The sequence below is a fragment of the Panthera leo genome, chromosome A1 (genome assembly GCF_018350215.1).
Source record: "Panthera leo isolate Ple1 chromosome A1, P.leo_Ple1_pat1.1, whole genome shotgun sequence".
NCBI lineage: Eukaryota > Metazoa > Chordata > Mammalia > Carnivora > Felidae > Panthera > Panthera leo.
This window is the reverse complement of record NC_056679.1, coordinates 161,344,606-161,371,025: the sequence shown is the minus strand read 5'-3', so window position 1 is coordinate 161,371,025 and position 26,420 is coordinate 161,344,606. Positions and strand designations below refer to the sequence as shown.

The following is a 26,420-nucleotide window of genomic DNA, read 5'->3' as shown; positions in this document are numbered from 1 at the left end:
ACAATCCTAGGCTTCCACAGCTTTTCTTTCTCTGCCTTTGTCTCTCCACAGAAGGGGATACCTCCCCTCCATGCCTACACTGCCCATTTTATCTCTCTCAATTTGCAATCATGCACCTGTGGCCCGCCAGGTTGTCCCCATGGGCCCCTGGAGATATTTCTGTCACTCTGTAGCCCACATTCCTGGAATTAAAAGTCTTCTGGCCTCAATACTGCTGTGTTTGAGGGACTAGGGAACTTCTGGTCCCCTGACTTCACCATGTTGACCTATTCCCCCTAAATTTTTTTTAATGTTTATTTATTTTTTAAAGAGAGAAAGAGACAGAGACAGAGAGTGTGTGAGGGAGGGGCAGAGACAGAAGGAGACACAGAAGCTGAAGCTGGCTCCAGACTCTAAGCTGTCAGCACAGAGCCCAACGTGGGGCTCAAACTCATGAGCTTCAAGATTATGACCTGAGCCCAAGTCGGATGCTTAACCGACTGAGCCACCCAGGCACCCCAGTACTATTTTTGTACATTTAAAAGAATATACATGTTTTGTTACAAAAGTCTAGTAATATTGAGGATGATATTCAAATCTCTTGTATCATTTCTTTGACTCCTCAAGCTATTGAAGTCTGAGATAAATAAGTTGTTGTCTCCTAACATTAAGTTGTCTTGGAAGGTGGGAGAGTGATAATCTTTGTGTCTAATATTTTTACTTTATATATTTTGCTTCTACATTAAAGGGATGTGTGTTTATAAATGGTCATAACTTTATAGCTTTTCTTGTTGTGACAGATTTATACTCATCCCATGAATACAATATAAGACATTTTTCTTGAGTACTGTGTCATTTAATATAAAATTCCCATTTTAAAATATTTTTATTTTCCTTTATCTTCTTTTTTGCTTCTGTGTTACTTATTTCCTTAGTTTTAGTTTTCTAGTATAAAACTACCCGCATTTTACTTTCATTTTCTTTTTCAATAATATGTAAAAGGTTTTTAATCTTAATTTACACTTATCATAAGCTCTTACTTATCTTGATTGGTTTTATATTCCAAGCTATTAGGTTTCTTATGGGTTTTTTTTATCATTTATGAATTTTGCTAAAATAAGACTTTTATTCATTCCATTTTTCTTTTACATAATTGGAATGTTTTTGTGTCAAATTTGTGTTTTCATAGGGGTATCATTAATTTTTTAAAATGTATTTATACCTATAGATTTTAAGAAATGTGATGCTTTTCTGATCTTCTTTATGTGTAGTCTGTTTTTCTATTTAAAAAATATTTAAAAATAAATTTCATGTTACAATTGTTCTGAAATGTCCCTATGTAATGGTGAGATTTTTGCATATATCATTGTCATAATTTATTAAAAAGTTGTTATGATTATTCTCACCTTTGTACTCTTCCCAGAATCTCAAAACTTCATCTATGAATGTTGAAACTTTCTCTTATTATCCCATTGTAGCTGTGAAACAGCAATTTATGTCTGAGCTTTTATGTCCAAGAAATTCTAGGCAAGGAAGTCTCTAGAGGAAAAAGAGGGGATCTTTGAATATGAATACCTGACTTTTGCCCTGAAAACTTGTCAGTTTATTTTGGAAGATGCACATATAACCAACTTATTCAAATCCAAATATATCAGTAATGAGTAGAGATGAACTGGGGTCAGAAAAGAAAATAAGGACAGAAGGAAGAACTTAAAAGAATAAGAGAAAGTGTGAAATGACTGGCATATTCACACACTAAGTAGTGATAGAGTGAATGTAAAGACGAAACGGCATGGGACTGAGTGGCAAGGGATCTAACTAGGAATGGTAATGGATATGTGAATAAGAGGATTGGGACTATGAACTTCATCCTTTATGCAGTTAGAATAATTGAAAGCTTTTGTTCAAGGGAATGATATGAAAAGGCTTACGTTTAAGGATAACTCAGGTAATGAGTGGAAAGTGACTTAGAACTGAGATGAAAAGTCTGTGAACAAGGGTAGGGAAGAAAAAAATGGAAGCAGAGAATTTACTTAAAGACATTTTTTGTACCAACTTATTGAAATTCATAAATAAATTGCATGTGGGTATTATTGGAGATGGAGTGGTCAGAATTATCTATTCTACTTCAGGTATGAATAATTGTTGGATGCTGTAGCCATTAACTGAGCTTTGAACAATGTGGGAAAGGAAGTTTCATTGTACATAATTTTTTTTTAATTGGGAAGCAGTAGAATTCAATAAAATTCAAATGAAATAATGAATTAAAATCATTGCACTTGCTTTTACTGACTTTTTGACATTGCTCACATTACTTAACCATTTTTAGTTTCATTCATCAAAAATACATAGAGTAATTCCTTTGAAGGGATTATTATAATATTAAAACAGATAGTATTTAATAAATCCATTACTATTTCTATCATAACAATATAATAATTATCACTATTACTATTTTTTTACATAATATACCTGAGATTTCTATTGGAGAGCTATATAGAGTTTCAGAGTTTTTTTTTAATTTTTTAATATAATTTATTGTCAAATTGGTTTCCATACAACACCCAGTGCTCATCTCAACAAGTGCCTTCCTCAATGCCCATCACCCACTTTCCCCTCTCCCCCACCCCCCATCAACCCTCAGTTTGTTCTCAGTATCCAGGAGTCTCTTATGGTTTGCCTCCCTCCCTCTCTGTAACTTTTTTTTTTCCCCTTTCCCTCTCCCATGGTCTTCTGTTAAGTTTCTCAGGATCCACATATGAATGAAAATATTTGGTATCTTCCTTTCTCTGAGTTATGTCATTTAGCATAATAACCTCCAGTTCCATCCACATTGCTGCAAATGGCATGATTTCATTCTTTCTCATTGTCAGGTAGTATTCCATTGTATATATAAGCCACATCTTCTTTATCCATCCGTCAGTTGATGGACATTTAGGCTCTTTCCATAATTTAGCTGTTGTTGAAAGTGCTGCTATAAACATTGGGGTACATATGCCCTTATGCATCAGCACTCCTGTATCCCTTGGGTAAATTCCTAGCAGTTGCTGAGTCATGGGGTAGTTCTATTTTTAGTTTTTTGAGGAACCTCTGTTTTCCAGAGCAGCTACACCAGTTTGCATTCCCACCGATAATGCAAGAGGGTTCACATTTCTCCACATCCTCGCCAGCATTTATAGTCTCCTGATTTGTTCATTTTAGCCACTCTGACTGGCATGAGGTGGTATCTCAGTGTGGCTTTGATTTGTATTTCCCTGATGATGAGTGACATTGAGCATCATTTCATGTGTCTGTTGGCCATCTGGATGTCTTCTTTGGAAAAGTGTCTATTCATGTCTTCTGCCCATTTCTTCACTGGATTATTTGTTTCTTGGGTGTGGAGTTTGGTGAGTTCTTTATAGATTTTGGATACTAGCCCTTTGTCTGATATGTCATTTGCAAATATCTTTTCCCATTCCCTCGGTTGCCTTTTAGTTTTGTTGATTGTTTTCTTTGCAGTGCAGAAGCTTTTTATCTTCATGAGGTCGCGATAGTTCATTTTTGCTTTTAATTCCCTTGCCTTTGCAGATGTGTTGAGTAAGAAATCACTGCAGTTGGGGCGCCTGAGTGGCTCAGTCGGTTAAGCGGTAGACTTCGGCTCAGGTCATGATCTCGCTGTCCATGAGTTCGAGCCCCGCGTCGGGCTCTGGGCTGACAGCTCAGAGCCTGGAGCCTGTTTCCGATTCTGTGTCTCCCTCTCTCTGACCCTCCCCCGTTCATTCTCTGTCTCTCTCTGTCTCAAAAGTAAATAAACGTTAAAAAAAATTTAAAAAATTAAAAAAAAAAAAAAAAAAAAAAAAGAAATCACTGCAGCTTAGGTCCTAGATTTCTCCTCTAGGGTTTTGATGGTTTCCTGTCTCACATTCAGATCCTTTATCCATTTTGAGTTTATTTTTGTGTATGGTGTAGGAAAGTGGTCTAGTTCCATTCTTCTGAATGTTGCTATCCAGTTCTCTGAGCACTGTTTGTTAACAAAACTGTCTTTTTTTCCACTGGATACTCTTTCCTGCTATGTCAAAGATTAGTTGGCCATACATTTGTGGGTCCAGTTCTGGGTTCTCTATTCCGTTGGTCTATGTGTCTGTTTTTGTGCCAATTAGAGGTTCAGAGTTTAGTAGTTCAACCAAAATGAGCCTTGCATCCAGGAGAAAGTTAAATACTGGAGAAATAATTTTGTATAATGGATATTATGGGAGAGACTGTATAAAACCATAACATGAAAAAGATGGTCATCTGTGGATAAGAGAGCATATGAAAAACTAATGCTAAGCCAGCCAGAAAAATAATTGTAAGTGTTAAGAAGGAAAATCAAAATAGTACTGCCAGTTAAGCCAGAAAAGAAGAGAATATCTAGGAAGACAGATATCACAAATAAATAAAGGCAGGCGAAAAATGAAAAGTCTATTTGACAATCCAGGAGTCAACTTCCAGTAGTTTCAGTGGAGTGGTAGAGGGAGAAAAATACAGTGCAGTGGATTCAAGACTCACTGAGAGGCAGAAGAGTGAAAAAGGTGGTATAGATTGCTCTTGAGAGTCTATTGTAAGAAAAGAGAAAGAAGTAGAAACTGAAATACACTGATCATTTTGTTCATTTTCTGGAAGGAGTGGAAAGGACTAAACATGTTTGTAGGCCAAGGTGAGGGTATCAATTAAGAGATAGGCTAGGGACTCAGGGAGTGTAGTAAAGGTACAGTGAAACCAATAAAGAAAATGGGAAGAAGTCAATAAGAAGATGTTGACTTATGATCATATAGTTACATGCAAAAGTAGAAAAAAGAAAAAGATCTGCATTCAAATAAGAATTGAAATAACATCTCAACACAGAGCTCTGTATCTTATATTTTCTATAGTTTCCATTAGTCTTTCCTGTTATAAGATGTATATATCATTTCTATGACCCTCACAAGTATGACAAAAGCCATATAATACTCTGATTTTTAGATTTTGTTTTTAACTTCTTTTCTCACCATTTATTATGCCTAATCCATCCTATATTTGACTATCCAAGTTTCCAAAGCATGCACATTTCACAAAGGAATATATTTCCATTTTCTGCTGCAGGCACATATTCTGTAGAATGTTATATTACAAATGCAAACTTTGGGAAAAGGTGAAGAGTCAGTAACTCTGATGGGCGATAGAAACAGGTTAGAAAACAGTGGATGTAATCATCTGTTTTCTGCCTCTCCTTACTGACAAGATGGACTAAATTAGCATTTATTGACTTTGAGAAAGTTGCGCTTGTCAGATGCAGCATCTGAAAAAGAAAAAAGAAAGATCAGAGTTTTCTTTGGTTTATTTATTCAATGGCTAAATAGTTAACATGTAGGATTAATTTAATTTTTGCAGTTCTGTTACCAAGTAGAATAAAAATCGCAGTGAATTAACATGATATTCATTAAGTAAAGGGATGTTTGTGGAATCTTTTCCTTTACTTAATTCTACATAAGCAAAATTATTATCCCTTATAGTGTCAGGAGACATCTAAATTGTGATTGTATTGTCAGACATTTTTATTATGATTTTTGTCCTTGGTGATCCCTGCATTTTTCAGTACTATTGGGAAAGCTAATTTGGAGCATATAAAATCGCATTTACCAATATTGAGCTGTAATGATGTAAAAAGTTTCGATTCAGTAGTTTTGTCATATTTGGTCAATTGCCAGCAATTGCCATTAGTGAGAAGTGAAGCACCTACAAGAAGTACCAAATCGGTATGAGAGACAAATCAAAAGGAGATGAAATGATCTGTAATGAGCAGAGAAAAATCAATAAGGGAAGAAAAGAGCCTCTCTCTAAAAATGAATGAAGAAGAGTTGGGCTGATGTTTGAACTACATTTATCCCATGTAAATGGTGACTCTGAGCAGTAAAGCTTCACACAAAAATACCTGTTCCTTGTTCTAATTCTCCCTGATTGTGAGTCCATTCTAAAACCATACATTCGCTGTACCTGGTAATACATTGAAAATTCTGTGTCTTATTAAAAAATCCTGTTTAAAGGGGCAAACTTAAAGCAAGATCTACACTGTATAAAACCGTCTCTATACAATAATGAGCAATGCACCTTATTGTCATTCTAGACAACACCACTCCTACTAGCCTAGTTAAGATTGAATAAAGAACAGCATGTGAATTCTCAGCCTGGTTTGTAGGTTCACCTTGGAGCTAACTTAATTCAGTGTTCTGTCTTGAAGCATATACAAAACTTCTCAGGAAAACATCAAAGAAGAATTCATACATTCTCAAAGAGCTAAAGTATTTCATGGATCCCAGGAGGATAAATGGGAACTTTGACAAGAATGGAGAATGTAGCATCTCAGAGGTGCAATTGCTCTGCTGTTCTGTTCAGCAGCTCCCATTAAGAAAACTGCTTCACCTTCTGATTAACAATAGGCTTTTCTAGTAAATTCATTGCTTTAACTAGAGAATGCACAAAAGCAGAATTCAGGATTTAGGGGAGCATTCAGTGCATCACTTCATTTCTCAAATACGCCCTTACTTTTTGTCTCCCAAGGATTAGACAAAATCAGGTGTATCCAGTACCTTTAAAATAGAAGGGCAAGGGTCATCTTTTCTAATCACAGAAATTTGGGAGAAAATAGGGAAAGTGGGTTTCATCCTTCATTAACCCAAATCTTTGGGTTCCAAGTCAGGGGCTTTGTGGTAATCAGCCTTAAAGATGGCCTCTAATGCCTCTTGGTAGTCACACCTCTGTGAATTGTACTAGAGTTGGTCTGTTTGGTGAATCAAATATGGCAGAAGGGATGGTATGTTACTTCTGAGTTTAATTTATAAGAGATTATAGCTTCCAGCTTTCTCGTGCTCTCACTCTCTCTTGCTTTCTCTGATCACTAGATCTGGGGGAAGCCCTATAGAGGCCCACATGATGAGGAACTGAAACTTCTTACTAATAGCCATGTGAGTGGGCTTGAAAACAGATTCTCCAGCCCCATTTATAGAGATGCAGACCATCTAAGAGCTTGACTGCAATCTCATGAGACATCCTGAGCCAGAGACACATGGCTAAGCTACTTCTGGATTCCTAACCCTCAGACACTGTGTGACATTATAAAGTTTCTTGTCTTAAGCCGCTAAATTTTGCAGTAATTTGTTATGCAGCATTAGTTAAGTACGTTGGCTATTTTTATCTATACTGGAATGTAAACTTCTCCTTTATGATTTTTTAAAAATAAATTATGACAAAGTTTCTTTCATTTTATGATCATCACTTATAGAGTGGGATTATATCCTTTCAATAATTGGGATCCAGGACTTTTAAAAGAAAAAAGATTCTATCCTGGTGTTCATAATTTTAGTGATCTTATTTGCTTCATCTGTCCAGAACACATGGCAGGCACTAAGATTAGGGGCAATCTCTATAAAAACTGTAAAGGTTTACATTCTGCTATTAAGTATTTTTATTGTCCTTCTTTCTCCAAGTAATTCTGGCTCCTTGTACTAGTCTATATGTATAAGTTGAAGATAATAATAGAACTGAGTTGTTAGATTAAATGAGTAAATATATGTAAAATATTTTAAACAGTGCCTGGAATTTTGTAATTACCATGTACATGCACATTCTTGTATTATCTCCATCTCATCATCCTCACAAACAGAGAAATTATTAGGAAAATCTCAGCCTGTCTCTGTGATCATCATTTTTCATCCAGAGTTTGTTGTCCTAGAATGTATTCTTCCGCATTATCAAGTTCTTCGTGTTTCTTAAGATAATACCTTAACACTCGAGATTTTGGGTCCCTCTCTGCCAGGATCAATTTATTGGATAATATTCAAATTTAAATATAGCCTACCTTTTAAATAAGATCTGAATCATTTTAACATAAAAAGGAACTGTCAATAATCATGGGTCCTTTAATGAGAAGAGGAATCACCATTTGACTTAAGCCCTACAATGTCAGTTAACCCCAGAGGGTAATAGAGAAATATTTTCAAAGTAGGTTTGAATGCACACTCTGCCATGTAAGCTAGGAGTCCAGAATAGAGCCCCAATACAGATTTTGACATATATCCTTAGTGTAAAAAATATATTTTTCTTATTATAAAAAATACTTTAACAATGTAATAATTTAATCAGAAAGTATTAAGGAAGTAAAGTTTTAAAGGAACTAAAAAGTCATATAAATCTCTATCCTGAACTTGGAAATAATTCCTCTAGTGCTTGGCCTGTACATATTTCATCCAATCTAAGACATCATCAATTGTAAGTGTTCCATTACATTATGAACCACTAAGAAAGAAAAGAAATATGCTGCCAATTAAAATCATGGTAAAATACTTTCCTGTGACATATCATTTTTACTTTTATGTATTAAAAGCCTTTTTTTGCAATTTACCAAATAACTTTAGTCGCATATAGCACTTGTACATGCAAAAGAAAGAAAATATGAGCAAGATAACTTGGTTAAGATACTCCTAACTTGTCTTTACATGAGATACAAACTCTATTGAATCATTGTTTGAAGTGGCCCTGTACATGTTTTTACCCATAATTTCTGCTGGACTATGATGCAGTGCTTTTTACAGGAGTGTTCTGTTGTCTTCTCTGAGCTCTTCTTTCAGGCTATGGACACTGTAAGTTTTGTTACACGTACACAGGGAAATGCAAATAAGTCAGCTTTGCCCTCTCATCAACAGAAAATGATAATATCTACTCCTATTTCAGAGATGTTAGAAAAACAAAACAATGTCAGCATCAGTTAGCATCCAGTCAAAAAACAGAACTAATATCAAGAAATTCAATAGGAAGAATTTAATGTAGATCTACTTAGAGAATTTTTAGAGAGATAAAAAGGCAAATAGAGGTAGATAAGACAACCAGACAGCCAATGAGGGAAGCTACTCTCACTTTTAGGGTGGACACATAAAGGGATGAGGTGTTATTTGTGCATATTAGCCAATTTGCCTGGCAGAAACTGGAATCATGGAGGGAGACACTGGAGCTAGAGCCCCAGAGGATATGTCTGGCTGAGGATGCCTTCTGTAGCAGGGAGAGGAGAGAGACACATTGCCTCTTCTCCTTCCCTCCCCCATTTGCTCACACATAACTCCCATTACTTAAAACTGAGGAAGTCAGCTGGCAAGGAGTAAGGAGTAGGTTTTCAGAATCAGCAGAGCAAGGGCTGGGTGAAAAATGGATCTGAGAACAAACCTGTAAATCACCAGCAAAAGAAGCATTTTAGAATTGATTAAATATGGTATTTATCACTATCTTCATCTCTATAATGAATTTAATCATATAACGTATGCTCTTTTATAACCCACCTTTTGTATTCACACTGAGCCGTGTATGTATATATCTACTATTGAGGCTCTAATTGTCTTTTTTTTGGTTGTGTTGGGTACTGCATTGTTTGAATAAATTTATTGAATATATTCATAAAGGAGTTTGTCTTTATCTGTAGCTCTATAAACCTTTACTCATTTTTACATATTCTTTGCATAATACACACTTTTGTTGCCCTCCCCTTAAAAGTGTAAACCCCTCAGATGCTTTTATATTTCTTGACTATTTCTAATAAGGATGATTTTTAATCATTTTTTAAAATTTTGCTATTAAACACTAGCATATGTATTTATTTATTAAACTAGAATGGTTGGAATAAGTAGACATTCAAATTATAATTATTCTGAGGCCATTTGTTATAGTGGAAAGCTTATACGTGCATTTTAGAGTCATATGAATGTTTCACACCATTCTGTAATTATACATGCTAACTAGTGATTAGTTATTTGGGTGAGTTATTTGAACTTTAAATTAGGTTTCTTCTACAAAATGGGAATAATAATTCCCACCTCTTAATTTATTGTGAAACTATATAAAATATGCCTGAACACAACATATACTCAATGTTATTCCCATCCCTCCAGCATCAATCTTAGTTACATGCAGTTTTCCCTCTATGTCTATTTTGTATTGAACAGATGATGAAACTTGCAGTAAATTTACTCCCAGTGAGTTCTGACATTGTTTCTTCTTACTAAAATTTAAGGATTTGCCAAGGAGCAAACAACAGGAAAAATGTAGCCTACAAAAAAAAAAAAAAAAAAAAAAAAAAAAAAAAAAAAAATTAATTAATTAAAAATAAAAAATGTGATCTATAGCAGTTGACTTGTTGCAAGCAGCTGAACTGTAAAGTCCTGCTTCATGTTATATGTAGTAAGATTCAGTGATACAGTCTAATCATTGCTTTATTTTGATTTTGATAATGCAGAGCTCTGGAACTCGAAATGATTAGTGCATGGATGTTAAACCAGCTACCAATTCTTCCATCTGGTTATTCACCCACTGATTAATCAATTTAACAAATATTGGTTTAGTGCCTTCATGTTTCAGACACTATATTGGGTGCTGGGGATACGATGGAAACCAAAACCAAAATCAAACCCAAACCAAATCAAATGAGGAAGAGAGCAAGAGAGCGCGCAGGAGCGCACACACAAGTGCATGGGCGAGCCATCAAAAATGAAAAAACAAGGGGCGCCTGGGTGGCTCAGTCGGTTGAGCGTCCAACTTCGGCTCAGGTCACGATCTCGCGGTCCGTGAGTTCGAGCCCTGCGTCAGGCTCTGTGCTGAGTGCTCAGAGCCTGGAGCCTGTTTCCGATTCTGTGTCTCCCTCTCTCTCTGACCCTCCCCTGTTCATGCTCTGTCTCTCTCTGTCTCAAAAATAAATAAACGTTAAAAAAATAAATAAATAAATAAATAAATAAATAAATAAAATAAAAAAATGAAAAAACAAGAAAGCAAGCAGCACTCACAAGACTCACAGTTTCTAAGGGTGAGGAGTACTGCTATTAAATAATTGTACAAAAGTATACAAACTTAATTCATAATAAAAAGCTATATAAAAGTAAAAGGTAAAACTATGGAAATCATAACAGCACCCTGGTTTAGTTTGTCAGTTGAAGGAAAGGTTTCTGAAAAAGACATTTAAAATATACCTGAAAGATGAGTAATAGTAGCAAGGGAAAGTGGAGTACATTTGGGTGAATAAATCAGCTAATTTATCCATTTTTTTAAAAGCAAGCTTCTACTTTCAGTATATTATCATTCTATCAGCAGATATTCCATCTAAAATGTTTATAGTAAACTCTTTTCTTGACAATTAACATTCTGGGTTTTTTATGTCAACTTTGTTATTTGAAGAGTAGCTTAAAGTAGAATGATTTCATTATTGAAGACTATATTATTCCTTACTGTGGAAATTTCTTTTTTTTTAATTTTTTTTAATGTTTATTTATTTTTGACAGAGAGAGAGAGAGAGAGAGAGAGCATGAGCAGCGGAGGGACAGAGAGAGAGGGAGACACAGAATCCATAGTAGGCTCCAGGCTCTGAGCTGTCAGCACAGAGCCTGACACGGGGCTTGAACTCACAGACCGCAAGATCATGACCTGAGCCAAAGTTGGACGCTCAAGCAACTGAGCCACGCAGGCGCCCCTGGAAATTTCTTTTGAGAAGAATATTAAATAATGTGGAACTTTTGTCAACTTTACTTTGTCCTTTATCTCAGTGACTTACACTTAATTATAGGTACATATATCCATACTATTTGGTTTGAAATAACCAAAATTTGACATAGTTTAATTAAAAAATGGAATGTATCGGCTCATGTAAATCACAAGTCTATTTTTAGACATTATTCTTAACTGGATGTATGTAGGTACTTAAGCATGTTTATCAGAATAATCTCTAAATTTATCTCACAGTGTCCAATACCTAAGAAGAGAGCTATTTGGAATTGATGTAGATACCTCACTATTGATTTTTATACAGTATATTAATACTTTTGTAAAAAATCAAGTTTGGTAGGAAAATTGTGACATGCTGCCACTTTTGCCACTTTTTTGAATGTGTCCTTTAGGGGTAGAATAGAACTGATTCTCTTCTATGCAACTGACAGGAATCCATTTTCTTCAATTTGGAGCCATCTGAATTGATTAGGTAATTAATGTCAGAAAGAATAAATTCAGATCAGCTCTTATAAAACCAAAAGCATATGTTGGCTTTTGGTACATGTCTTCCAACAATTTACTGCTTTATATCCAGCAATAACATGTATATTGGAATATGTACTATGATCTTGTATTATTAAATATTTGTTGGTGCTTTGCTAAAGAACACACACACACAGATTTGTAAACTTTTGTTTACAAAAGTAAACAAAAGTTTATTTACTTTTGACAGAGAGAGACAGAGCATGAGTAGGGGAGGGGCAGAGAGAGGGAGACACAGAATCTGAAGCAGGCTCCAGACTCTAAGCTGTCAGCACAGAGCCTGATGTGGGGCTTGAACTCACAGACCACGAGATCATGACCTGAGCCGAAGTCAGACGCTCAACCGACTGAGCCACACAGGCGCCCCAGATCCATACTTTTTTAAAATTCAGAGAGCATGACTAAAATGAGCTGTTCATTTCTTCTAGAATAAAATTGTTGCCATCATTTTTCCTTCAGACCTTAAAGTTTTCACAATTTATGCTTTCATTCAATGGTGTGATTCCCCAGTAGCCCTGTGGGGACCTCAGAAACTGTTGTATGTCCTACCTCAGTGCAGAGAAAGAAAGACCTTCTATTAGATTAGGCATTGTGTGTGTGTGTGTGTGTGTGATTTTTAGTGTCTCTCTGTCACTATCTGCTTGTATCTCTCTCTCTTTCTCACTCTCATAAAGGTGTGTCATTTCTCCTTCCTGCTTTCCTTGTTAACTCCTTTGTGGCTTTGATTTAAGAGACCACACAGAATATGTGCACTAGAGTTTATCAGGGAGAATAACCTCAAACTCATTACTGTTCAATGTCTCAGAGTCTTTGTGGAAATAAACACAAAGGATTTCCTGAAATTTAAGTAATCCATCCATTTTTCTTGCTCAGAGATTTTTTTTTAGTTTATTTCTTTTGTGAGAGAGACAATGGTGGGAGGGGCAGAAAGAGAGAAGGAGAGAGAGGGAGAGAATCCTAAGCAGGCTTTTGAACAGTGAGCATAGAGCCAGATGTGGGGCTCCAACTCACAAACCGTGAAATCATGACCTGAGCCAAAATCAAGAGTCAGACACAACTGACTGAGCCACCCAGGCACCCCCCTTGCTCAGAGATTCTTAACCTTGCATAAAAGAGGATTTAAGAGCTTCTTAAAATTACATACATATTTTATGCATTTGAATTTAGTGGGCAGTCTATTATTTTCACCAAGTATTCAAAATGGTCTGTAATTAAGAAATGGTTAAGAATCATCTCACCTGATGTTTTCAAATCTATAATTGGATTCAGCAAAAAGACTATAATGCTATGTACTGTGTGTGTGGACTTTGGTACTCCAGAAATGCGTAATTTAATTGTGCTTAAGTTGACTATTAAAATTACACACACACACACACACACACACACACACACACACACATTTAAAAAACAATAACATGAACAAAAAGTATCACTTTGCCTAGTACATCTCTTCTAGAATAAAATTGTTGCCATCATTTTTGCTTCAGACCTTAAAGTTTTCACTATTTATGCTTTCATTCAGTGGTGTAAAGATATCTACCTTTGGTGTCCATATGAACAATAAATGTGCTTCTTTGAAAAACTGGCCTATCTTCATATTTTGGAAGCAGTGGGTCAAGTAATTGGTTGTGTTTCCTCTGGCTTTGCTGTTATAGACAGTGAACTGCCAAATTAGAGGCTTGAGATGAGCTATTATACTCCAGGGCACACATTTTCTATAACTGTTGAATTTATTCTTTTGTTTCTACCTTTATTTATCTTTGCTACAAATTATTTACTTCTTTTTTCTTATGCATTTTGTTGTACTGTGTATATTTATAAGTTGTGTTAAATCACTTCCAAAAGCACTGAGAATACAAATATAAATGAACAAATAAATAACAATAGTGACTGAGGCAGCATACAAATCATTTTGTTTGTTTTGTACATTTTTTTTCACATGGTCCATAGTTTCAATATGTCTTCAGAAATAGTTTCTTTAGCAACATACTTTTGTAGCTTTTTGTTGTAAATATGTATTTAGGTTTAAAATCTACTAACCTATGTTTAATAAAGTAGTAAGATAAAGGGGGCCCACACAGAAAAATGAATCCAAAGTATTTTAACTAGAACAGTGAAACAGGGAAGATCCTTTTTCTCTGTTAGGTTTAAAAACCTATTTTAATAGGGGCAGGGGCTCCTGGGTGTCTCAGTTGGTTAAGCATCCGACTTCAGCTCAGGTGTTGATCTCATGGTTTGTGAGTTTGAACCCTGTGCCAGTCTCTGTGCTGACAGCTCAGACCTGGAGCCTGCTTTGGGTTCTGTGTCTCCCTATCTCTCTCTGCCCCTCCCCTGCACTCTCTCTCTCTCTCTCTCTCTCTCTCTCAAAATTAAATAAACATTAAGAAATTTTTTAAAAAATTAAAAGAAAACCCATATTTTAGGAATCACTGCTTTTGGTAAATGTGCTATTTTGCATTTGCTTAGTTCAGAAAATCTATCAAATTGAACATACTACCCATAATGTACCTACTCTGTCTTCTGCTTACAAACATAATTATGAGTTTCTACCTTGGGAGGTATTTTGGTACACACCAATATATTTTGCATATGTGTGTGTGTGTACAACTGAACTTTTATCTTTTAGTAAAATTGCAGTCATTTAGTCTCTATTTTTATTTCTCTTACCTTTAAACTTGTATTTGTAATAGGTTAACAATGGTGTTGCTCCTTTGTTGCTGTTTGGTATGAATGGGTTGCTAACTATCTTACTGTATTGTGCTAAGATGTCCTGATGAATGGGAAAAGAGTGTAAAAAAGGAATTGATTTTTCTTTTTATGCCCAAGTAGGATTCCCAAACTACATTGGTATGTGTAGAATAATCATTTAAATCTGTGTTTAGTTCGTAAGTCAAAACCCAAACCTTGGGCATAGCTTAGCTAATAAGAATGCTATAGACTATACTGTTTACTGTTTACTATAAACCACTTCTTTCCAGCAGCATATTGTGCTATGGAAGCATTAAGGGTTAACCTAGAGAAAATGAAAATCCTATTCATATTACACGAAACTTAGGTAAAATTTAACAAGTAAATATACTTTGGGTAGCCTGCATGCCCAAGAATGCTGAGTCCTCAGGCAAACTGAAAAGCCTTCCCTCATCACATATTGCATTCCAGGCAAGGCCTAGGCTTAGTTCTACTATGCATGTTGCATAAGTGCTCTGTGAATACTTGTAGAGTAATTGAAAACACTGTAAGGAAAAAGAACAGCCCTATATAGTGCGCCTGTGACTCACATACAGCTGTCAGGAAAGAAAAATGAAGTGCCCAGGTTACCCAAAACTAGATTTGCTAGAATAAAAGGAAATGGCTGTCTGGTAGCTCCTAGGCAGAGAGCTAATATCCACTGCTTCCTTTCATCTTATGGGTGATTTAGTACTGTGCTAGAAGATGTGGTCATTGCTCTCCTCTGCTTCTACTAGCAATATCACAGCTAGGCTGACCCTTAGAAGGAAAAGAAAATGTGAGCATCGCTTCCTTTACAAGTTTGCAGTGAATTGCTAAACTGTAAAGACTTCACTTTTAATACACAAAGAGAAAACCTGTGGTAGTTATTTTTAAGGTCTGCCAAAAATAGCCTAAGGGACAATCTCCCCAAGTAGTTGCAAGTAGGCAGAGAAAAGGAGAACCAAGACACTTCAGAGTAAACAGTCTAGTGGGCTAGAGAGTACATATCTGAAGGAATAACTATTAGAAGCTATTTTCTTTCTACTTTTGGAGAAACTCGGTGTTACCGTGTAAAGTAGTCTCTAAAATAAAATAAGGACTGTAGAGGTATGAATTCAGGGCTATGGAATCAACTCAAAGAAGATAAAGGCATGCTTCTAGGTTTCTTCTGCTAACTGCCTTTGAGAGTGATTGGACATTAATCCCTTTGATTCATTTCTTCATTTCACTTCATTACTGCTTTATCTGTAAGATTTTGCCCTGAGAAATAGAATCACTATGAGTAATGTAGAGTAGAGATTTATCATAGAGACCTCTACCTCACAAGGTTGTAGTTGCTGGTGTAGAAGTCTCTGCAAGGCTCCTGCCTTTGTGATCTTGTGCTAGGTCTCAAGTCTCAATAGGTCAGCTAGGCTCAGTCTGGGCTTCCTAAGCTGAATGTATATCAGGGGAGAGCAGAGAAAAATTGGAACCTTGTGAAGACAGATTGCAACCCATGAAGCCAAATGGGGACCCACACCTGTCTTTTACTACTACCAAACCTGTGATGCACGTAACTTGTAAGTGAAGCTGCTGCTATTTGCCAAAGAACTGCATAAAAAGCTTCAAGTTCATGGTTAGCATTATGTTCTTTGATCATAGCATTTTATCAGCTTACTCCCAACTTTCCATTCCCATTCTCCCATCTATAAACTCTTCAACTCCCCATAGAAAATTAAAAATTTTGCAAAAGATTTGAAAAAGTCTACCAAACAACATCTGAAATTGAACCACAGTTATCTGCAAGAAGCAGAACCCATTTTCAGGTACTTTTAAACTCAAAGTGGTTTTCCAAGAGGATGATTTTCATTACAGAGATACCCAGGAGTATTGTAGGTTCAGTTCCAGAGTGCAGTAAAGCAAATGCCACAACAAAGTGAGTTAAATGAATGTTTCTGTTTCCCAGTGTATATAAAAGTTATGTTTACACTGCACTGTAGTCTATTAAGTGTACAACAGTGTTATGTCTAAGAAAACAGTGTACATACCTTTATTAAAAATACTTTTGCTAAAAAGGCTAGCCATTATCTAAGATTTCAGGGATACATAATCTTTTTGCTGGTGGAGGGTCTGGCCTTGATGTTGAGGGCTGCTGATTGATCAGGGTGGTGGTTGCTGAATGTTGGGGTGACTGTGGCAGTTTCTTAAAATAAGATAGTAGTGAAGGTTGCCACATAATGGACTCTTCCTTTCATGAAAAGTTTCTCTATAACATGTGAAGTTGTTGGATAGCATTTTACCCACAGTGGAACTTCTTTAAGAGTTGGAGTCAATCCTGTCAGACACAGCCACTGCTTTATCAATTAAGTTGTTGTAACATTTTACATCCTTTGTTGTCATTTCAATGATCTTCACAGCATCTTCACCAGGAGTAGTTTCTATCTCAAGAGACCACTATGTCTGCTTATCCATAGTAGCAACTAATCATCTACTGTAAGTTTAAAATTTCATTAAATGTTTATTTTTGAGAGAGAGAGAGAGAGAGAGAGAAAGCGTGAGTGGGGAAGGGACAGAGAGAGAGGGAGACACAGAATCTGAAGCAATGAAGCAGGCTTCAGGCTCCAAGCTGTCAGCACAGAGCCTGATGGCCCAATGTGGAGCTTGAACTCATGAACCGTGAACATGACCCAAGCCAAAGTTGAATGTTTATTCAACTGAGCCACCTAGGCACCCCTTATCCACTATAAGCTTAATCATAAGATTGCAGCAATTCAGTCACATCTTCAGGCTCCATTTGTAATTGTAGTTCTCTTGCTTTTTCCACCGCATCTGTAGTTACTTTCTCCACTGACATCTTGAATCTTCAATTTGTAAACACTGCAATACCTTTGAAGAGCACAATAAAACAAGATATTGGAATCTTTCTCTTAGTTTTGGAATCTTTGTGCAGCAGTGGGAACATTAAAAGAAGATTCATTGTTCACAGGAAAAAGATAACTCTTGTTGTGTTTTGTAGCAATCTCCACAAAGACCGTGTCCACCAGACTAAACCCCGATCACATGAAGACTATCCTTTCGCAGTCATCCACATGACCTGTGTTGTAGTGCTATGCTGTTCAAGAATTTAGTGCCAGCTAACACAATGACTGGCTGAGTAGTGTAGCTTTGATGTGCACCGTCGTAATGCTATTTTTATTCTTTCTTTAGGGAGGAATGTTGGAAGCTGGCTCTTTAAAAGTAACCAGTTTAGAATGAAGCAACCATATGGTTGATTACAATGGTGCTTTTCATTTTAGTTCAGTTTTGGTTAAGTTGGAATCTGATATCATAAGTACTCTTTCGTATAACAACAGAACAAAGCCTAGGCATTTTAATCTTACCATTTATGTTTGTATATAAATCTTAAAATTCAAAAGATAATATGAAGGACTAAGCATTATATACATTTTAAAATTATAATATCTCTTAAAATTTTCATATTTGCACAATGCCTTACTATAGAATTTTAAAATTATCACATTTATATAATATCTTACTGTAGTGTGTACTCTAAAGAAATTGTAAGTTTGGTGGGAGATTGAAGAAAAGAAATGAACACGCAAAAATTATTCCTTAAAGAATGTGTAAAACAGTTTACCTAATGCAGGTAACTGGAATAAAACAATCTATATACCAGCAAGTTCACATTTTTAGGTTCAGTTCACATTAATAAGAACATTTAAAAAGAGATTCTTTGATCACATAAAAGAGATGGTTCTCACTCTCATTTCTTCCAAGAACCAATCGATGTTGTCTTTTATAGTATTTTTTCCCCCTTTGGTGATGCTTTCTCATAAAATGAAAGATGTAATAAATTAGAAACTAAAGAGAAAATAAAAGAACAATAATCTATGTGTATTGTTGCAATGATTTTTAATTTGTTCAAATACTTTTCCATAAAGTTTGCAAAAACTATGTTTCCCAAGCATGAATGCAAGAACAAAGTGCATAAAATTGCTATAGTAAGTTTTAGATACAAAAACTTGATAATATTAAAGTTTTTATTGAAAATTTTCCCTTTGAAAGACATCACATTTATATCATATCTTGAAATATAAATGCGATATTATTTTTTATCATAATATCATGACATTATGTCTGTCTTTCACATAATGTCAGGTATTGTTGGATTACTCTCTAAATAATTTTATTCTTAGACATTAAGTATCCTTTAATTTTGAAAAATTAGTATTTTTGTGTAAAACATAAAGAATATGGTGGGGTTAAGAAAAATTTGAAGATATTTCTGTTATTTTTAGAAATTTGTGTCACTAAAAGATATTGAGTAACTTGGTACTTCAGGTATCAGGTTTGTCAATAATGTTTGACATTGGAAGTTTACTAGAGCCTGTAGAGAATTATGACCTTGACCCTCTCTGGAAAGCCCTCATCTATCAGACAATCAGTCAACCAGTTATTCTATAAGTCAGCCAATCAGGTGGTCAATCAGTCAACCAGTTAGTTTACATTTACTTGTTGCTAGGTGGAACATTTGGAACATAAAATGCAAACTTTCTCAGCATCGCAACCAAAGGATTTTATTCCACATCCGAGCTGATATATGGAGGGTGGGAGGGCACAAAGAATCACTTAATAGGTGAGAAGTTTGATAGGATAAAATGCTGATCCATAATTTGTTTGATTCAGATAGGTACATGCAAATACTATTCTTATCATTGTATTCCTGCCATTTTGGGGAATGCGTGGTCTATGGCAGGGCAGTGGGCTGTGGTGTACACAACCCTAGGTCCAAACCTTGGTTTAGGTGCCAACTCATTTTGAGGATTTTATCAAAGCTAGTTTTTGGTTCCTGGCCTGTTTAATTAGAGTGTTGGCCTGAATAACTCCTATGCCTTATAATTCTAGAATTCTATGATGTTTTTTTCTTCATGTCAGTATATAGAATAGGGCTTTTCAACAGCTTCTTGTAGCTTTCTGGTATACTGTGAGCTCTTTTCAGCATACCACCTCAAGTTGATCATTATGTAACATTTCATTTTCTTCCAATCAAGTTTGCAAACTGTTTTAGTGATATCCATCAAATAGATCATTTAGACGAGTGGATTGTGGTATAGAATTGGGGATACCTTGTTGCCAAAATGTAAAAAAGCATGGGATAATATTAATCCAGTGATAGAAAAAATAATTTCCTTAAGAGGATATTAGGAAAGTCATGTTAAGTTAGTAAACAGGAACTGAAACTACATCACAATGCTAAGTGTGGAAATGTGTGTGGTGTAATAACTGTGAATAGTTTTCTAGATATTCTGAGAACTTGTTATAGCTTAATAGTGATTGTGTTATCACTATAATTGCCTTATATCAGGCCTTTAAAATTTTTCCAATGTACTGCTAAATAATTTTGGCATTCATGGGGATTTAACAAATACAGAAAGTTTAAGATTTAGTATAGAGGGGTAAATAATCAAGTTGATTCATAATAAATTTAACTCAAACTAGATGGAATCCTCTGAATCAAATCTTGAAATTTAAGAAAGCACATGTAGAGTCAGACCAATTTAAGTCCACTGTGACATAGTGCAGCATATTTTTCTGAATTTAATGTAAACAAGGAAATTTATAAAAAACAAAGCTAATGGTCTGTTAAGGAATTTCACTTTGAGGACTGTGCATTCCAGTTGACATGCTGAATAAGTATTCCACTTGCACTCATATTCAGACTTTGAGGTTGTTTTCTTGATAATTAGATATTTCCCCAAGTTATGAAATTCTTACACTTACATTAAACAGTAATAATCAGATTAAAAAATACTGGGACTTAATAATAATTATGAGGAAATGAAATGATTTGGCTCAGAAATGAGAAAATGAAAAGCATGGATCAAATTGTACAGCACCTTCTTGATGGTTTGACATGAGGCTAGAAGCAAGAGTTTACACTAAACATTGTTTTTAAAATGCAACCTTCAGTGTTATTTGATTTTTTTCCCCAAGCGGACTAAGATGTGAAATTTAATAATCCTTTCTGACAATTTTATAAAAATGGACTGCCATGCTTAATTGATGATAGGCCTCTTCATCTGCCACCCCCAGGCATTCGCTGTAAGTTAGTGATAGAGAGTTCACAGCCTCTATCCATCAGATGTTTGACTGCATCTGTGTTATTAACCTTTGGGTTGATCTGAGAGTGGCATTGCCCCAACTAACCGGCTGTCATGTCAGTTTGGCAGCTGGGCTTTGCATGTTCTCCTTCACTTTCACTTTGTCTTCCAAGACCATCTGAACAGATAGGGACAAAGCAATGTAGCCAATTACCTTGTAATTTCTAGATTGTACAGCCTTTTTTTTTTTTTTTTTTTTTTTTTTTTTTTGCTTTGCTTTTTCTGAAATAGTGCCAGAAGGCACTATTCCATTTCCAGGAGGAAATAAAATTCTAAAAGATGTGAGTAGTTGATGCCTTAGAAATATAATAGTCAAAAGTCTTTGAGACTACAGGTTCTAATTTCAGCTCCAACTCTATGTGACTCTTTGCAAGATACTTAAACAACTGGAACTCACTGGTAAAATAAAGGATATTATTTGGAAATTATTTGGAGCAAGAAAATTATTTTGGGGCAGAGACAATGAATTTTCGTCCAGAATTCATTCTCTCTGTGTATCTTTTATAGGTGAGCTCTATGTATCAGGGGAAGATTTATCTTTTGAAAGTGTTAAGGGAAAAAAAGGATGTGAAATAAATAAATGAATAATTTGCTAGCTCCCCCTTCCCCAGGAGCTTGGAAGAAGCTGTAAAAGTTATACCACATTAACTTCACAGTGATTCCCAGTAAGTCTACCTTAACCAACTCCATTACTATACACATTATTTTAGAAGGACTACTGCTCTCCCAGCTAGAGACTACGTTTCTTAACCTGCTTTGTTACTGTGACTATCTGACCTTGTTCTAGGCAAAAGGGGTACACAAATGATATATGCAGCTTTCAGATAATATTCTTTAAAACCCCTGCTTGTCTTTCTTTTTCTTTTTTCCTTTTCTCACTTATGGGAAATGGTACCATTTTGGACTCAGAGGTAGAAACTCTACCTTGAGTCTGGCAGAGCCCTCTTGGGATCACCCTATGTACTAAATGTTCCTTGAGAGAGAAATAAGCCTGTACTTTTTTTAAGTCAATGTATATTTGGGTCTCTGTTCGTACCTTAGTCTATATACTAATAAATATAAATACTATGTTTTAGCAATTTTTATGAGGGTCAAAAAATATAGTGCAGGTAAAATGCTTTCATGTGGTATTCTGAAAATACTAGCTTTCTTGCAGACAGAATTTTTAAATTATCTAGTTTTGTTTGGGAAAATAAGTAATCCTAAGATCAATAGAGAGGTTAATCCTTGGATAATTTTAAACCAAAGTCATTCTAAAATTTAATTCAATAAATGGTTATTAGGTTTAAAATAAAATTACTTTAACATGTAATCTAACAAACAGTTATTAGGTGTCATCGTGCCAGGAACTGTGCAAGCATCAGAAATACAAAATTAAATATAGTTTAGTACAATAGGTATACTATTTGAGCATGTATACGTGGTAGCCTGAATGCAAAAGTGAAACATATTGTATACTTATTCAGATAGGAAAACATGAGTTAAGTGTTATTTCCTTGTCTGCATAACCATGTGTATTTAATTTATGCCCTCATGTTTTACTGGTTGTGGTTTTTCAGGATATAACTGAATTTCTACAATAGGAAAGGGGATACATTTTAATTACCATCAGGATCTAGTATATGTGTTTTTCACTGTAGCAATCATGTTCTTACTTCTAAACTATTAAGAAAAGTACTGTGGGGGTGCCTGGGTGGCTCAGTCGGTTGAGAATCCAACTTCGGCTCAGGTCACGATCTCGCGACCGTGAGTTCGAGCCCCGCATTGGGCTCTGGGCTGATGGCTCAGAGCCTGGAGCCTGCTTCCGATTCTGTGTCTCCCTCTCTCTCTGCCCCTGCCCCGTTCATGCTCTGTCTCTCTCTGTCTCAAAAATAAATAAACGTTAAAAAAAAAAATTAAAAAAAAATAAAATTAAATTAAAAAAAGAAAAGTACTGTGTACAATTGATTCAATTTAATCGTGATTGTTTACTAAAAATATAAGTTGACAGAAATTTACTTGTGTGTAGATGATTTTCAGTTATCTGAAAATAATATCTACATGGATTACTGACTATGGGATTTGTTTTCTTATCCTGTAAGTTTATATATGTATCCAACCTTTCCATAGTGACTTTTCTGCCTCCTATACAGTTACTACTATAGAGACCCCAACTATTCAAATATTGAGATAACATATACTGATGAAGAGAAAGGTAGTTAATTTTATGTAAATGTTTTGATGCTTGATATATAATATGTAAGAGTAAATACAAGTTTAAGTGGCTTAATTCTACCTGTGAAAAATAAGGGAAGAGATGTCCTACCTTTCCTTTTTTTTAGACATTTACTTTAGAAAATTTGTGGTTATTTTCCTTCCATCTCTTTAAAATGTATGTAAATCTTTTTAAAGGCTAAATAAGCCCCTTGTCATTTTTACAATCTGGGAATGTCTTTCTCTAGGACCTGGGAGTCCTCTCTGAAATGTAATCATTAAAGAAGATAGTACTCCTATATCCCAATTTCTGTGGGCAGGTAGGAGGAGCCCAACCTTGGCCAACTTGCAGAACTACCTCCTGTCATAAAGTAAGAATTTAATTTGTTTTGAGTAAATTCAATTAACTAACACAATTACTCATCTTAATTATCAGGTGAATTTAGAATGAACTATGTGTGACAAATGATGCTGTCAAATCCTCTTCCTTGAACAATAGTTATTGTTTACTTTGATAACACGTATGAAATGTGTTGTATCTGCTTGGCTGTGTAAGAGTGAGATTTCCTTCTGCCTTTGCAGTTTCTTAATGGATTTGCAGTTACGCTCATCATATTCTGGTGTAATGCTCATTCAATAAGTATTTTCTCTCCCACCTTTGTGGAAATGTTTTCCTGGGTTGGCAGAAGGTTTTGTTTATATATTTCCCCAGCAAAGATGAACACAGATATTATCCATTCATTGAACCATTCATTGTTTTTTGAGAGAGGGAGAGTCTGCGTGTGTATGGGTGTTGAGCACATGTTTTGGGAGGGGCAAAGGAAGAGGGAGAGAGAGAATCCCAAGCAGGCTTACACTGCCAGCACAGAGTCCGATGCAGGGCTTAATCTCACCACTGTGAGAGTGTGACCTGAGCCAAAATCAAGAGTCAGAACCCCGAACCATTTATATTTTTAAAATGTTATTTGGGACACCTGGGTGGCTCAGCCAGGTAAGCATCTGACTCTTGATTTCATCTCAGGTCATAATCTCACAGTTCATGGATTCAAGCCCTGTGTCAGGCTCTGCACTAATAGTGTAGAGCCTGCTTGGAATTCTCTCTTTTCCCTGCCTCTGCTCATGCTGTCTTTCTCTCAAAATAAATAAGTAAAAGTTAAAAAAATTAAAAATATAAAGTATTACTTGAAAATTGCTCAAAAACTATTTTAAAATAAATGAAAATCTTTATACATGTACATATGTATTGAATCATTTGATAACTGTTATAAGTAAAAAACAGTCGAATATCAGCAATTTCATGTGTTACAACCTAAATTATGTGAGTATAAAGATATGTGTGGAAGAATCTACATTAAACTGTTAAATCAACTAGTTGGGGAAATATATTACATTTTCTTTTATGTATCTATCCTCATATTTTATATCTTGTTGCAATAAGCTTGTACTATGTTTTTTTTCTTATTTTACAAAGAATAAATGATTAGGCAAAGATGTTGATTGCATTTGCAACATCAATCAAGGCAGAGACACTTTCCCTTTTACATATATATGTGCGTGTGTGTGTGTGTGTGTGTGTGTGTGTGTGTGTGTGTGTGTAAAATGATGTATACAACTTTTGGTTTATATCCTTAAATCCTGCTTGTCCTTCATTTCGTTTTTTTACTTTTTCCACTGGCTGGGAAATGACAATAACTGGATATAGGAAATATCACTATCATCTCTCTCTCTCTCTCTCTCTCTCTCTCTCCATCATCTATCTATCTATCTATCTATCTATCATCTATCTATCATCTATCTATAGTGCAGCATTATGGTAGGAATTATATATGTACACACATATATATGTGTATATATATAATGTATATGTAAAAAATATATATAAAGATATATATATATAAAGATATATATTACAAGTTAGCCTGTGTAAATATGTGTTAAATGAAAAAACACATGAATGAATGAATGACCATAGCCAGAGAAGTTTTTTGAGAAATACTGAAGATTTAAAGAAGCTAAACTGGAATGGACTGACAGATGTTTGGAAGTAGAAAAACAGAAACAGTACAAATAAAAATATTTTTTGAAAAGTTTGGCCAATAATAAGGCAGGAAAAGTAGACTTTAATATCAGTTAAAAGAGACCTTTTGTACGGTAGACTCTAATAGTGGTTAAAAGAGATCTTTTTGTAGTTGCGAGTTCCTGGAGCAAGCACATTAACAGTATTTTTGGTAGCATAGACTTGAAGAGGCAGACAGGATAACTAAAAGCTGCAGATCATTGAGAAAGCAGGTCCTAGTCTTCAACTGGCTTGCACAGGATTCCTCTATTATTATGCAAAAGAAAAGCCTTCAGATGTAGGTCTGTTTGCAGATTTGCTGGAGGATTGGGAGGATCTCTGCTGATGATGACTTTCTGTTTCTGTGAGGGATGGAGATGAGATAGGATGCATCTGTCTTTAATGCTGAAGTGGCTCTTGCTGAGCTTAATATCTGCACGAGCAAAGATGGTATTTTACATGCTTTCAAAGTTAAAACTTTTAGTTGTCATTTGCATGCCCAGCTAATAATTCCAAAGCCTAGTCATTTTACCTGCTTGCGTAGGACAGATGATTTTTGTCCTTAGTTATTCATTGCCAAATAAACTCTGTGTGGACATCCCTGGAGCTGATTACAGGTCACCAGCCTATTTCCAACTTTTCCTCTTGGTGTGTTCCTGTTTGGTATCCTTGGTTTTCTTCCCTCAATCAGCACCACCAAAAGGAGATGAGTTCTGGATTCCTTTTCTTCAAGAGTCTCTATATCTATTGGTGTTCAGTGAGGAAACTAGAAAAAAACAAAACAAACAAAAAAAAAAAAAACAAAAAAAACAACAACTCTAGCTGTTTCACACGGCAAATGGCTTAATAATGGGTATTAAAAAAACATTAAAAGGTCTGGGGAAGAAGAGGTTAGAGAAGCCACTGTAACATTTAGGAAACCAGAAAATTTTCAGATTATAAAAAATCATTGCCACTGATTTCACTGCCTTCTGCATTAAAGCAGGTGATTTCCTTGGAGGACACCAGGAAGCTGCTAGAAAAGCCTTGGTAATTGCCGTCCACAGCCATGAGAATAATAATTGCTCTTGCTTTTCCTATGCCTTCCAGAATTACACTAGTGCCTCTCATTGGCAGAATCTAACCTAAGACCATACTGGCAGGAATTCTTGAAAATGTAGTCCCCAGGCTTCCAGCTCCTATGATAAAAGGAGACCAGAGAAGGAGAAAAATGGGGCAGAGCAGCCAACACAATTTCACTCAATCCAGCACATTTCTCAGCCAGATTACTCACATTCTTTCCCAGGGAG

The 26,420-nt window shown here is 35.5% G+C and overlaps 1 long non-coding RNA gene across 3 annotated transcripts in view; it reads left to right on the top strand.

Moving 5' to 3' along the window:
- The window catches only part of LOC122223178, a 139,050-nt gene that overhangs the window by 10,548 nt on the left and 102,082 nt on the right, over positions 1-26,420 (top strand). For all 3 annotated transcript variants that reach the window (XR_006204110.1, XR_006204109.1, XR_006204111.1), the window contains exon 2: positions 23,324-23,446. This is a non-coding gene — a long non-coding RNA (uncharacterized LOC122223178). The remainder of the gene's footprint in view (positions 1-23,323; positions 23,447-26,420) is intronic.